The sequence below is a fragment of the Lampetra fluviatilis genome, chromosome 20, assembly GCF_964198595.1.
Source record: "Lampetra fluviatilis chromosome 20, kcLamFluv1.1, whole genome shotgun sequence".
Taxonomy (NCBI): domain Eukaryota; kingdom Metazoa; phylum Chordata; class Hyperoartia; order Petromyzontiformes; family Petromyzontidae; genus Lampetra; species Lampetra fluviatilis.
In genome coordinates this window covers 5,770,269-5,786,195 of record NC_136294.1, presented here as the reverse complement: position 1 = coordinate 5,786,195, position 15,927 = coordinate 5,770,269, and positions in this window count along the sequence as shown.

Sequence of the window (15,927 nt, the reverse complement as noted above, 5' to 3'; positions counted from 1 at the left end):
TGTTCGAACGATATTTCCGAACATTGTTTTGCCCCGGAAACCAAACGAAATTCGGAGGTCGAACAGCCAATCGCGACTTGAAAGGAGCTGTACGGCTGAGACGCGTATGGCCAGCGTGCGTGACGCTTGCCCAGACAAAGGTTTTACCGTGTGAGAGGCTCAGTTAACACGTATCTCTCACCCAGTGCAGACCCGCAAAACATCGCTCCTTACCTTTTTCGTTAATTTCCTTTATTTTAGTGTTTTTTGGTGTTTATCCATACACAATGTCTCCATTTATTTATTGTGTTTCTTGTTTTTTTTTGTATGATTTTATGCAATGTAATTACTGTAAACTTCGTATAAAAAATACTTTTATAATGAGAGATTTCTTGTGTCTGGAATCAATTAATGGCATTTACATTCATTCTTATGGGGAAAATGTACTCGGTGTTTGAACAAATCGGTGTTCGAACGGCCTTCTGGAACGAATTAAGTTCGATCTCCGGGGTACCACTGTTGTTGTTAGGGGTGCATCGAATTGCACTTTTTACTATTCATCCAAGTATTGAATACTAGATCTCGGTGTTACATAAATCGCAAATTAAGTTGTATTCTTGGGTCAAAGGGTAAAGTCACGTAGATAGGCTCATAGAAAATAACAAAAATAACAAAAATAACTTAGACGGTTTGTCATCAGGAGAAAACAAGCGGGAAAGCTGCAGAGGCAAGTTATTCGTGGAAGGTTTCTGTGAACATGAACATCTCTTGATTTGAAGCTTTCGTGACTGCAGGGATCCATACTCGTTGATTATTTCTTTATGACCCTTGAGCTACACCCATTTCAAACCTTTTAAAACAGTCTGCCTCAGCAGCAGACTATGCTTTCTCACCTGATGATGGACGCTTGCGTGTGCGCCCGAAACGTCGTGATTTATTTTATTTTATACTTACGTGATTTTACCGAAAGAACCAAAGAGTATGAAAATCTCTGTCTCTCCGTCCCCCTGGCTTCACGCCAGTCTCCTCAATGCCTTCCTCTCGCTTTGCCTGGGTTCTGTCTCCTGGACTCGTTGTGTATGTATCTCTCTGGCTCTGACTCCCTTGGTGACTCTGAGTGTCTCTGTCTCTCGTGATTTCTGTGTATCTCTCTATCTCCCCTCCGCTTCTGTGTACAGCACGAGTATATGTTTCTCTGTCTCCCACTGTCTCCATCTGTCCTCTCAATACTTGCCTCTTATAGAGGCAGGAAACAACTGTGTGATTTTCAATCCTATTTAATGAGGCAGGCCCTATGCGGTATGTTCATATTTATAAGTATAATTTGCCTTAGAACTATATTAATATTTAGCAGCATAATACGACAAGTTAAATATGAAGTCACCGTTATCATCTATAATTAACAAGCTCTTTCACTGAAACGCTGAACATAATATGGATGGAAATACTTTGAAGTTAACCGGTGCCTGCCATCAGTTGCGAATTCCACTTTATTAAACTATCTCCCAGGTCAAGTCATCAGATTATTATTTTTGAAAGACACATCCTCAGTAATTGGTGCATCTAAAATAATTGGATCGTTTCTTGCTGCCCTTTCTATAGGGTTATTCCTGTTTCGTCTGGTTATATTTTTGGCCTGATTGTTCAGTCATCTCACAGCTCACCATGCCACCTCTTCTGACAACAGCAGCAAGTCACAACAATTATTGCACCGCACGCTGATTTGCCACTGCGACAGCTCTGGCTATGGTGAGCTGTCCATTCCAAATCCTTCATGGCTGATCAGCCATTGCATCCAAGCCTGTCCAATTACGAGCGGCAGCCTAACGTTTGTCATGCACTCTTCAATTTCACGTGTAAAAAAAAAAACGCTGTTCTCGTGTGGATTTTTTTGTCAGCCCTTGCTAAATCCATTGGTGGATGAAAGGCCACTGCATTCGGTGTCAGTCAAGGGGGGTTTCTCAATGGTATGTGGGCAGCCTCAGACCGGGTCAGCTATCACTCGCCACTGATGTTCGTGCGTGGCCGGGAATCAAACTTGGGGTCGCCAGGTTCACAGGGCAGTCCGCTAACCACTGCACCACCACTTCGTCGTATCCACTGTGCAATGCGCATTCCTTTTTTCAAATATTTTTGTTCAGATATCATCCCGATTGTGCTATCAACGTCATGTCATGAGAATAGGTATCAAATCACACGTAGCACCTGTGTTTTTAAAGAACGTAGTAGTGTTTTTAAACAACGTAGTTAAAAATGTAGGTTTGTCAATTACACCATCTCTGACCACCTTCATGCGCTCCACTGATATGTAAGTCTACCGTGAATGTAAATGCTGAATTCACGTTGTCGCCGTACTGTGACTGTGGTCAAGTCCAAACCATCGGCATCATTCGCGGACATCCTGGCAGCGTTCCTGCGATCCATATGGCGTCAACTGCCTCCATGTTTTTTTTAAAAAAAACTGAGCATTCAACAATAATAAGTTTCAAAATTGTTGGTTTTCCACCCAACCATACGGCAAAAGAAGAAGATGCCACGAACTGTATTACTATCTATTGGCAATCTAGCATTTGTTTTACTCTGTATTGCTTTTTCTCGGCTGAATTACATTCTAAGGTGCTACAAGTTCGTGTACGTCGATTCACTGTTCAATACAGGACTGCATGAATGGCTGTTTCTAAGTTTCAAGGTAGTGCTGCTGTTGTTGCGGTGGATTTTCCTTTTCAAATTGTTTCACTGTTACATTTTCGATTTTTCAATGTTTTCATTTTTCTTGTCTTCTCTTTTTATCCCTCCCCCTCCCTCCCAGAGGTCACCTTTGAATAAGAGGTGTATAGCTGAACAACAACAAAATAAAATAAACTAAATAGACATCCATCAGAGCGGTGTGATTCCCTTCGTGTTAGAGAACGGCCCACAGAAGTGCACCCCACAGAACTATCGATGATTAAATACATTAAAGTTGCTTCCGGTCCACACGTTAGAGGATTAGCACTTTCCCACCCTCCCTGACACAGAGTAATACGCATCGCGTGACAATCAAAGCCGATATCTTTAATGATCGGAGCAGGAACGTAGCTCAATTGAGTGTATAAACAAAGTTAACTGTGATGATAAATGCTTACCCCGAGCTCTCATACTCTGATGGTGCATTGTCTTTGAGTTGTGCGCCTTTTGGCGTCATCTGGTCCAACACCATGTGAAACTAGACTCTAAGGAAAGCTGTCTCGGGTGTGGACCAATCAACTTCAAGGACAGTGCATATATTATCAGATTTATGTTTTTTGTTTGCATTATGGCTACAGGTATTGTGGTCTATGCAAACATGACTCCTTGTAAAAAAAGGTGTCAGTTTTGTTGCCAGATAGAAGGGTAAAAAAAATTATCATATTTTTTACTGGCAAATGAGGTTCCAATGGTGTTAACTGTGATGGTTCATTGGTGACTGGGCTGAGACCATCGACAGCCGATTAACAATTAACAGCTGCCTGGGATTCAATCCCAGAATGTGAGCGGTGCCAATTCAACGTTGCGACCTCTGAGCCACCCGGCCACCTCATGTAAAGTAGAAATGCTTTAATCAGGTTGGTGCATCACTTGTAATATTATGCATTTCAAAGTTAACTGTGGCTGAAACAATTGTTATGACTGAAGCAGGCGGTGAAAGTGGCATTGATCCCGTGTTGTAGCTTCGGTGAATTGCTTGGTACGATAAAAATAAGTATAACCCGTAAAAACAAAGTTTTTCACTATAAATCCTTTATATACGTGGCGGCTAGAGTCTTCTCGTCCTCTGGCTTGAGATGGCTGCCACCTATGGGTCAGATGATTGTCTGCCAGTATTAAGCAATTGGTAATTAAATATTTAATTTGTTTTCCCTAAACAGTGTAACATTTTTGAAATTGTTTTTCACGAACATTTATTGTCTCGCACAACGAGTCTGTGTGCAAAATGTCAGCTCGATTGGATCACGGGAAGTGGGTTAAAAAACGACCGAAAGATTTGCACGGTCGTAAGCAAGCAAGCACGCAAGCAAGCAAGCAAGCGAACTTAATATAAAGGATTTAAAAATCAAGAGTCATGAGCTTTTTTTTTGTCTCTTGTTTTTAATGTTGTTCATCTTTCATGATTGTCTCGCCTTGTTCTATTCTTGTGCTTTGTTTCATCTGAGCACGTTGGGTAAAGTGCTTTCATACATGGGCTAGCCCAGGAGATTATGAGATAAACACAAGTTATTGTTTACATTTTATTTGTTTAAGAACGAAACTCATCGAGTCGTGTATTCCTCTACGTATATCTAACATTATTATACATAACAAAACTATTATGTTACACACCCTTTCTTGCTAAATTTACTTTTGTGCCACTGTGTTTAAGCACTATGTGAATGCAAATCATTGTGTAAAAACCTCACGCTTTAGGATGTAACTGGGTGATTCAGAGGTGAGTGCTGAGCTGGCGAGATGTTAACTAGCTCGCCTTGTATACAGGAGGTTCATGGGTTCGATCCCGACCCTGACGCTTGCATTTTTGATGTTTGCATGTTCTCTCTCCCTGTGGTGGTGTGGATTTCTGGTCCTCCACATTTAGAGTCATGCGTTTAGAGTATTTGGAAATGCCCTACTAATATCCAAGTAATGGCTTCGATATTAGTGGATATTAGTGGACTAATATCGAAGCAATAAGCACTCATTAATTGGAGGTCGTGGGTTCGATCCCGACCCTGACGCCTGTTTATTTAGAGTTTGCATGTCTCTCTGCCGGTGGGCGTGTGGATTTGAAAAGGTGTGCCCTGGGTGTAGATAATGTGGTCTATTCAGAATCAGAATCAAAATATTTATTGATACTGCAGGAGGAATCAGACGAGCTATAAAGCTCTTTGTCACAGATGTCCAGTAGGGGCGGGTCACAACGTGACAACAACAAACAGGACAAAACAGGAGAGGAGTGCAACGTACAATAAAGGTAAACAAATCACCAAAACAAATACAATTAAACCACCCCCGTCCTACCAGGCAAAGCCCACTGAGGCATTAACTTGTTTTTCAGAAGCGACCTGACCACAAATGATAGCTCAACAAAGTGACCCATCATTTTGACATTAAGAGCAGCAGATTAATCGAATTAATCTATCTTAATGCATGTTTCTATTGAAGTGAGCTTGGAAGTAGTTCTATGATCTCATCTTCTAGAGCAGGGGTGGGGAACTTCCGGCCCGCGGGCCGTATAAAGCCCGCGAAATCATTTGGTGTGGCCCTGCCAAGGCAACCGCAGACGGGACTCTAAATTCAATAAATCTAGGAGCAAACCTGGAAAAGCAGTTGCGAGTAGCAGCAACATCATCAATACCAGCTAACATCACACGCCTCACCAAAGAGAAGCAGTTCCAGCCATCACACAGGGGTGAATTAATTAAATGTTTGACCAAATAGAGCAGGCTAATTTTTAAGTTGATAATTTTGTATGGCCCGCGAATGATGTTATAAATATCAAAATGGCCCTTGGCAGAAAAAAGGTTCCCCACCCTTGTTCTAGAGACTGTTCACTGACGCGGGGTGATGCATTGCGAGCTGCAGAAGTTCCAAATGAAAATCTCTTTGTCTCACGACACGACACGGAGAGCGCAATTGGAATATTATTTGGGGGGGGGGGAGGGGAAGCTACTACAGTACAACATTAATAATAAACAATTACAACGTAATGCTTTAGATGTTCTAGTTTTGTTTGTGGTGTGTTTTTGGCTTTTGAAACTTACACACGAAGGACATGAATGGCGGTATCAATAAATGAGCGGCTCTGCACTTTCGCTGTAGCTCACTGGCCAACTACCGCTGCGGTAATTGCAAAAGAGATCAAGTGGTTGTCTGGCTGGATGTGTACGCGTGCATGTATGCGCACAACCCTGTGTCAATCTACTGCGATATGAGGGCCTTCCGACACTGCGTGGCTCACGCGGGCTATTTGACGATACGTCACAGTGCCGGTCAGGATCAGATTCTTTATCAGAATCGTTATTTAGACTGGAGAAATCCGATGACATACGAAGCTCTTGTGCACAGATGTCCAGTAGTCAGCGTGAGTTCGTGAAGGTGGGGAGCATAGAAGTAAAGTACAACTTGGGGGGGGGGGTGGTAATTTTTCCGCATTGCCCTCCACTGCTGACAACACAGTCCTGCATGGTGGCCACCAATCGCTGCACTATGCAGGCTCATACCTGCTTAGCTTCCAACATCTGGCGAGATCCAAAGCGCATGCAGGGTGATTTGTTTGGGTCAAAGGGGTTCGTTGAGTTGACTCAACAAAGAGCTCCCCCTGCTGTGCTGCAATTTTTCATCGAATGGATTCTCGGCAAGGAAAGGTGACTTTTCAAATAGGTGGAAATATAGTTTCTGGATAAACATCTGTTCTCTCTTCGCGGGGCTAATAGCATGAGGTGAGCCCTTGTGTTAAGGAATTGGCCCGCTAGGCCTATGCCTGTATAGACCAGGATACACGAGAGCAAAATGAATGGACACTTGATTTTAAAACCTCATTTTGTTTGTCTTGTTGAGTGTATTACATGTGGGCTGTCGGTGTGAAGAGCATCAAAAATATGAAATTGGCTCTGCGAATATATTAGGATTCTCCGTGCAAGACAGCAATTCGACCACTTCGCGATGTGTGGTTAACATGTAATCTAGGTACATATATATATACCCGGTGTTCTGAAAAAGCTATGGAACATTCAATTTCACAATTTGTTGCACACCGTGGAGTTTTGCATTGAAACCAGTGTCAGGCAAGGATTCTCGATAAATATTTCAGATCGCTGCACTTTCAAAATCTGAATCCGTTTTTTTATGGTTATCCCACGCGTATTCGGGTTGTACCGCGTGTTGATCGGCACGATGTCTGACGTTTCGCAGCATGTGCCGGGAGAAGTGAATATCATTCCGATCAACGCGCATTGCAACATAAACCCCCATCATAGAGCGATACAGCACAACAGCAAAAACTTACGCAGTTTTTTCATATATAAATTTGCAGCGGAATCACCGAGAACAACCTATATACGAGAGCCTGAGGCATCTGGCTCTTTCATCCCAGCTGATATACAGTCTCATTACTGTGATATTAACTTTCGCGTACGGTAATAAACTCGCACATTCTGTTAGAGTAATGCTTGAAGTCCTTGACAAACCTGGCAACACGGTGCACTCTCTCTGGCAAGAGACATCATTAAACGCGACGCAATAAAGTAAAGCACGCACGTCAGTACGGAACTTTTAATGCATCAAGATTCCACAGCGTTGTCCATTGACACCAGGTGCACAGCGCATTGTTCTCTCCGCTGGATTCTCATTGCCAGCAGGGTGAGCTACAAGATGGCCTGCCTGTGCCACAGCGCCTCGACTTTCGGTGGCCCACCGAATCCCTCTTGGCTCCTGTGACTCCGCACGACAGCTCACGGTCGAGCTCCCCGCAGCAGCGTGACTCACAACCTCCTCAGCCTCTCTACACCAAGGGCCAGGACCGTCACTGCCAGGCTTTATTTATAAACGAAAGCTCCCCCCCCCCGTCCACGTTCTGGAATGTCATCCCTGCGACATATTCGTGGCAGCATTGAATCTACGCTCCGATTAGCACGGGTGGTTACGTACGGTGCGAAAAAAGTTCAACATAAATATGTAGTGTCGTAGGTCTCTTCTTCCTTCTGCTCGAGGCTTGTGCGTGTGCGGGTGGCGTGCGTCGCGCACACACACTCAGTCGGAGACAAGGTAGTCGCAGGAGGCACCGTCCTTCAATTTTATTGTTGTGTTCACGCCACCAACTCCGCCCCCCCCCCCCTCCTCTCTCTCTCACGACCCTGTCCACGTTGCACCGACGGCGTCGACCGAGACAGCCAACCGCTGTCCGGCCGCGCAATGATCGGGCGACGATGACAGCGACGACGAGACGAGTCCACTCCCAGAACTGACAGCCCGGAGCTCTCGCTCTCCGCTGCTTTTATTCCCCTCGGCGCGGCCTGGCTCTGCCCTAGCCACGCCTCCCTTCTCGAACCCACCAGAGGGTTCCAGGGGCTTCCCCACGAGGTCTACCGTGACCCTTGCCCCAGTTCCTCTGCCCTGCCGGCACACCTGTGCATATGCTCAACGGCGTGTGCGATAAGTGTCTACCTGCGGTTGCAGCTGTTGTACAACAGTCAGGGCTATGTCTCTACACATACATAGACTCACACAGAGACCCATGGTTTTTTGTCCTTACCTCTGCACCTCCGATTAGCACGGTTGGCTTCGTCCAGTGCGAAAAAAGTTCAACATACGTACACACACTGACATTGAAGAGACGCTTGAAGGCCCAACCTCTCACATCTACTGTAGCTTTCGAGTGACACCTTACTTAGCTGCACGCCTCGGAGCTACGGGCATTTATCTCTGTGACATATTGTACATGTCACAAACTGCATTAGCAATACGGTATTATTATAATTACGTTTTCAAGCAATTATCAAAATGTTTGTTATTGGGAATAATCTAAATTCCATAGCAACTGAAACACTCTCAAACTTTCATTCGTAAACCATTCTTGTACCCTTTATTCTCTGCCATCCTTCATAAATTACAATGCGAGAAACATTTTCCAACACATTTATGTTTGTGTAATATATCACTGCATTTCATTACAATCAACCCTGTCATATTGCCCATCATGCATTGTTAAATGTGTCCTCTGAGGCTGTCTGCGACTTGAGCATTTCATGCAGAATGCGAAAATTTTCACGAAAAAATTAACACGATAAATTTTACAGCCTGGATGAAGGCATCTCCGTGCTGAGCCAGTAATTTGAATTTTCTCACCGTGCTTTTATCACACTGGCCAGTGTGGGTTGGTAAACAGGTGGCCAGCACCGGTTGCGATATCACTCGTCATTGATGATAGCCGTGGCCTTGAGTCAAACTTGGGGCACCAGGTTACGAGTGCAGTGTGCCAACTCCTCCTGCACCAATGTGCCGATGCATAAATTATAAAATAATATTATTTGGTTTCAAGCTACAGCTTGCCACCGTTTACTATCCCCTGCTACGATACAATTTAGCATTTCGATACGGGAGAATCAAGGCCAAAGTGCGCAGAAACGTGCCCAAGATAACAAAAAAATAAAAAAGGACTGCATTGAGTGTTGAATATAACCTAAAGAAATATAACATGTCGGATTATATAATTGAAATTGCGGTTCATCCGATCATTAATGTAAGATCCTCGAGTCCAACATCGTCGTAAAATATGAGGGTAATAAACCTATTGACTGGTATAAATGTGTAATTAAATAACTAACTAGATTTTTATTTAACACCGTGTGTAGTACATTACAATACAAATGTAATACCGAATGCTGAAGTGAATCGTTTAAATCTAGGAGACAGATATTCGCAGTTAACATTTAATCATCATGGGTGCAGGACCCCCATTGAAAATATATTTACCATTGCACACTTTTACCCGAAATGTTTTAACAACAAATAAAAGGGGATGATGATGATGATAATATCCTCGTCACATCTCATTTCTATACAGCCCTTTGCCAATCCACTGCTTGACAAAGGCCCCTCCGTATCATGTTGGTCGTGGGGGAATGTGTCACCATACTTCGCCGCACAGTTCAGCGCGGGTTGGTGACAGAGCATTTTCGTATTCGGCAATGTGCTTACTTCGTATGTGTTTACGCTTGCGTTCCAACCAATTATTTTGCACGCATTCACAGCCCTGTCACGAATATTGCGGTGCTGTCACCGCCCCATTCGACGTTGATCGTCAATATCTCGCTCATAACCTGCACGGGATGAAGGTGGGTGACTCACCTTGGGAACTGACGACAGCATGTGGGCTCGGCACAAGGAGAGATCCCATTATTATTCCTGAAATTTTAATAGAAATCCCACGTCCGTCCAGCTCAATAAACTGGCTGACACGGGAGTGAAAATATATTGATGTATACATATTTTAGCAGCAACTTACAGCCGTGTGGCTTGATGAGGGCCTGCCCACACTGTGTCGGTTGCCGGGAGTTGATTGACCATACTTCACCATGCTGGTCAGTGTGAGTTGCTGAAAGGCAATGGGAAGGGCATATTTTGGTTGTTAGCCGATGGCTGAACATGTAACTCAGGTTCTGCTGGGTTCCTGGTGTACAAATCACTGAGCCACCGTTCTATCCCTCTTAGCATTTATACTGCATTTTCAATTTTATTTTGCAATACCTTTGAGAACTGTTATACAGTTTGTCAGTGTGTGCATGTATACTGTATACTGGGGAGCGGTCGTGTGGTTAGCACGCTGCACTACGAACCCGGTGACCCAAGTTCGATTCCCGCTCATGGCCAACACCAGTGACGATTATCTGAACCGGTACTGGGCCTCCCCTAGGTCGATTCAGCCTCAAAAAAGTACCTGATGCGGTGTGTAAACATCGCCACTGGGGAGACAAAGGCGGCCGGGCCGGGGTGTTGGCTACCCACCCCCTCGTGTACCGTACCGGCCTTCATAGAGGCTCGCTAACAGCGCTAACAGCGCTTGCCCCAACAGTCAGTTACAGGCTATATTATTTGGAGGATGTATATTATAAATTTTTCCAAATTGTCACATTAATCTAAAACATCTGAAAATTGGACTGGACACATTTCTGATTTTTTTTGTTTCAGATTGATCCGGAAATGCGACGACACAACAAGGCCCTTTCTTGCTTCACTTCACGGGACGTCATTTTGTCAATTAATCTATTTTTTTTTTAATTCAAGTTGTTAATAGTAACATTGAATAATTGATGTTGAACTCTTCAATTAAATTACTAATATTTAACATAGATACAATTACAATTATTACGTTTGGTGCAAAAACAATGGACGCTGTTAACGTTTCTTAAAATGAAATATTAAAAAAATCTGAAATCGGGCTTAGAAATCTGAAAATCTCTTATCTGGTGATCCCCAGTGTATTACTATATGTCATAGGGTTATATTCTATTTTAAAACTCATTTATAAGGGAGTACGATTTATTCCTCGGGACGGATCTATATTTTTTCCGAGTGAGTGTGAGTAAGTGGTTCGTACGTATGTGTTGTTGAACTTCTTTCGCGCCGTACGTAGCCACCCGTGCTTAATCGGACGTGCGAAAGGGTACGAAGAAGATGGTGGTGGTCATGGAGTTTGAGTGAGTGTAATGGCCTGGTCAGCATGGGACTATCTCTAACAACATATGATTGCAAGTGGTAAATACAGCTATTACATGTGAGTGCCATATTGGCTTTAAAGTCACAGCCGGGGGTCAGGGTTACCAAATATATTAACACAGTGAGGTCGCACAACAACCCTCGTGGTATTATAAATAATCATCGGCCAGTTGCACAACTCGATGTGCCTGGGATGCTGTTTGCTGCTGAGAAAGCAGGTGGTCTCGGGATTAGGACATTAGCTGCTCTTCACACAGATCAACAGACACATTTTGGAGCATCAACATGCCAGTGAGTTTATTATTTGGTGGACAACTAATTCATCGTACGACTTTATTACCCATCGCGCGCAGCAGCTTAGTCTATTTTTAGGGGCTTCAATGCGATGGGTAGACCAGTGACACGGTGGTTAACGCACTGCACTATGAACTCCCCACCGGGTTGTCTAACTTGAAAAATAAAAATAATTAAATGAAAAAAACTAATTCTAGATTTGAAGATTTCGTGACTGCAAGGATTCATACTCTTAGTTCTTTCAGTAAAGTCACGTAGGTAAAAAATGAAATTAAAATTAATAAAAATAAAACAATAAAATCACGACGTTTTGGAGGCAACACAAGTCTCCGTCAGGAGGTGGGACCGTCACAGCCAGATTTGCTGTATCAAGTGAGGCAGGGATTCCAAGATGAAGTTCTTAAATTCTTGTGTTGCCTCCGAAACGTTGTGATTTTTATTATTTTATTTTTATTAATTTTAATTTCATTTTTTACCTACGTGACTTCACCGAAAAAAAATAAAAGTATGAATCCTTGCAGTCACGAAAGCTTCAAATCTAGAAACAGCTCAATATAAGCCCTGTAATGTATGTTTAAGATGCCGGTGGCAGTGGACGTGGGAATTTACAATAAATGGACAATAAATGGCAACTTGAAATTTGTAGGTGACGTAGATTTGCCGGGAGTATCACGTGAATCATCGCAGACTGGGTGTGTAACAGCAGCAGTCGATCTGTACTCGGTGCAAATGCTCAACAAACAAGAGAAATGCCATTTGGAAAACGTCGGAAGAGGTGACATTCCAGCTGGGCAATCGGGATTTAGAGCAAGTAAAGGGATTTGTGCATCTAGCAAGCACATTGACCGAGGGCAGTTCATGAAAGTCGAATAGAGTATTAAGCTTTGCATTGGGATAGCCTTCAGTAGCATTTGGAAAAACCGTACAAAATCTGGAAGGCAACGGAGATCTCAAGGGCAACCAATGTCAGACCAGAAGAGGCATTGGCGGTCCCGGCTCTACGTTATGGATCTGGATGCTGGCCCCATAGGAGAAAGCATGACATAATGGCGCTGGGAGCAGAAATGAACTGGATGTGATGGATCCCCGGAGTATTGAGACTATAAATAATGAGGCATTGCGTCATAAGCCAGCAGGTATTGGTTCAAAGGTTTAAAAAAAACGTGTATTTTACCAGGTAAGGCCCACTGAGCTCTATCGCTCTTTTTCACAAGCGGCCTGCCCACAAATAGTACCCCAACGAAGTGGCTCGTCACGTGGAAATGTAGAGCAGCCAAACACTTGCACTCTAAACGCATGTTCCATCTAAATGTGGAGGGGGAAAACCGGAGGACCCTGAGAAAACCCCTACACGACCACGGGAAGAGAGATACGCCAACTCCAAATATACAGCAGCAGGCGTCAGGGTCGGGAAAGAAGCCACGACCTCCTGCATACCAGGCGAGGTAGTTAACATCTTCTAGCCACCGTGATGATGATGATGAGAGAGAGAGCTAGAGACACGCAAACTCCAAATATACAGCAGGCGTCAGAGTCAGGATCGAAGCCACGACCTCCTGCCCACCAGGCGAGATAGTTAACATCTCCTAGCCACCGTGATGATGATGATGAGAGAGAGAGCTAGAGACACGCAAACTCCAAATATACAGCAGGCGTCAGAGTCAGGATCGAAGCCACGACCTCCTGTCCACCAGGCGAGGTAGTTAACATCTCCTAGCCACCGTGATGATGATGAGAAACACGCAGCAGGCGTCAGAGTCAGGATCGAACTCACGACCTCCTGTAAACCAAGCGAGGTGGTTAACATCTCCTAGCCACCGTGATGATGATGATGATGAGAGAGAGACACGCAAGCTCCAAATATACAGCAGCAGGCGTCAGGGTCGGGAAAGAAGCCACGACCTCCTGCCCACCAGGCGAGGTAGTTAACATCTCCTAGCCACCGTGATGATGATGATGATGATGAGAGAGATAGAGACAATCAAACTCCAAATATACAGCAGCAGGCGTCAGAGTCAGGATCGAAGCCACGACCTCCTGTCCACCAGGCGAGGTAGTTAACATCTCCTAGCCACCGTGATGATGATGATGATGAGAGAGAGACCCGCAAACTCCAAATATACAGCAGCAGGCGTCAGGGTCGGGATCGAAGCCACGACCTCCTGTCCACCAGGCGAGGTAGTTAACATCTCCTAGCCACCGTGATGATGATGAGAGAGAGACACGCAAACTCCAAATATACATCAGGTGTCAGAGTCAGGATCGAACTCACGACCTCCTGCATACCAAGCGAGGTAGTTAACATCTCCTAGACACCGTGGTGCACTCTCACTACACACACAGACGTGTGTGTGGGTTGGGCATATGACGAGATACATAGGCCAACAAATTCACATGATTGAATTTGCACCGTCATGTGGAAGAATCAAGAAGGAATGGTCGTTCGTCCTAGAGGTGACTTGGCATTGAAAAGGAGAAGCACGCCAGAGATAAACATGTAGGCTCCATAGAGAACGATCGCCATTACCAGCGAATGGAATTGCTGGAGATAAAGAAGTTAATGCGGCCTCGTCGATATCCACCACGTGACGACTGACGTCAGAAGAAGAGGAAGAAAAAAGACGAGAAGAGAATGTGATTTAAGGCATTACAAGTTTTGCTGTGCAATGTAGTACCAACGGAAATTTAATAACGTTGATGCGAGCTCAACAATACTACTCTCAATAGACACGATCAGCCTACTTACACGAACAACGCACTTTTAAAATGAAAAAAAAACAATATCTCACACTTTCACAATGAACATTTGATGAACACTGACATTTAATGCAAATTGGGCAACCAAAATGTCGTTAACAAAAACATCAGCACGGAGATAAAACGACAAATAACCTTATACCGTTTCGGGAAAATATCACGTCAAAGGTGTTTTTTTTCTTATTGCGGTGCACCCTCACCACTGAAATACAACGTTGCATGCTGGCACGATTGTCCGTGTACACACAATTACCGCGACTAATTTTGGTTGTGGCTCGTAGCTGGAATAGAATCCTGGCAGGCGCTGACACACAGGCGAGCGCACCAAAAAAAAAATTCCAAAAAACATCCCGTCCACAGCAAGTCGGCAGCACCACTGCCGCCACCAACAGAGGCATCATAATGCCCGCTTTGTGGAGCCTCAGAGCACCTCTCTCAAAACGTGGATTTCCTTTCAAGGCGTTGCTGGGCACCGCATTGAAACCTGTTCGTAGGTTTGTTTCTTCTTCTCAAGAACGCACAGAACCTGCCACGGGAGTGGGATTTTTTTTTTCTTCAATAAATAAACACCCAAATTGCATGGAATATGCAACAGACATCCGCAGTGAACGCGGCGACAAATTTGAATGAATTTCACGATTATTTTTGGGCAAGGCTAACCCAGTATGTACTGCCATTCATATGAATGCAGCCATGCACCGTATTAACAAATGTAACGCGCTATTCAGTGGTGATGCGGTGTTGGCAGTGGTTCGAAAGCGTTCATTCACGAAAAACAGTCAACACATTCGTCAATACCTTCAAATATAAATAATATATAATAGGCAACGTTTTGAGCAGTGTCCCTTCTTCATAGGCATTTCATCATTAATAAGCTAAACTAAAACTATGTATTTCATTTTACTAGGTAAGGCCTACTAAGCTATATAGCTCTTTTACAGAAGCGACCTGGCCACAAATGATAGATCAACGAAGTGGCTTATCGCGTGGAAATGTATAGCAGCCAACTACTCTCAAAGCTTGTTTGTAAATGTGGAGTGCCCAGAGAACATGTAAACCCCAAATATACAACAGGCGGTCGAACCCTCGACCTCCTGCATTCCAGGCGAAGTAGTTAACGTCTCACCACCATGGCACCCTGTATATGAAGAAGGGCCATTTCCTGAAACATCGCCCATTGTATATATTTTTTCTTTTAACATGTTGGGTTTTTGCTGCATTATCCAATGTCTGGTGTATGCAGGTACATTGAATGATCTCGTCTTGGTTCTTTCGGTAAAGTCACGTAGAAGGAAAATAATAAAATAATAAAAATAAAACATTTTTTTATTATGTTTTATTTTTCTTATTTTATTATTTTCCTTCTACGTGACTTTACCGAAAGAACCAAGACGATGAATCCCTGCAGTCACGAAAGCTTTAAATCTAAAAAAAAAGTGAATGATCTGTTGAGAAAGCCAGTGAGTGCAGCAGGCAATGTGGCATTCTGCCTTGTTTCACACTTCTGGAACGATTAGCTCTTTTGCACACCAATGACAATTGGAATTGCCATGGATGTCCCAGTGCATGCACGCGACTCGTTATTATGCACAGACTTGAAACCACTCATACTTGCTGCTTAATGTAAGTGAAAATGTATGTCTTAACGGCACTTCTAGCTAAGCTATTGTGAGCACAAGTACTGTGATA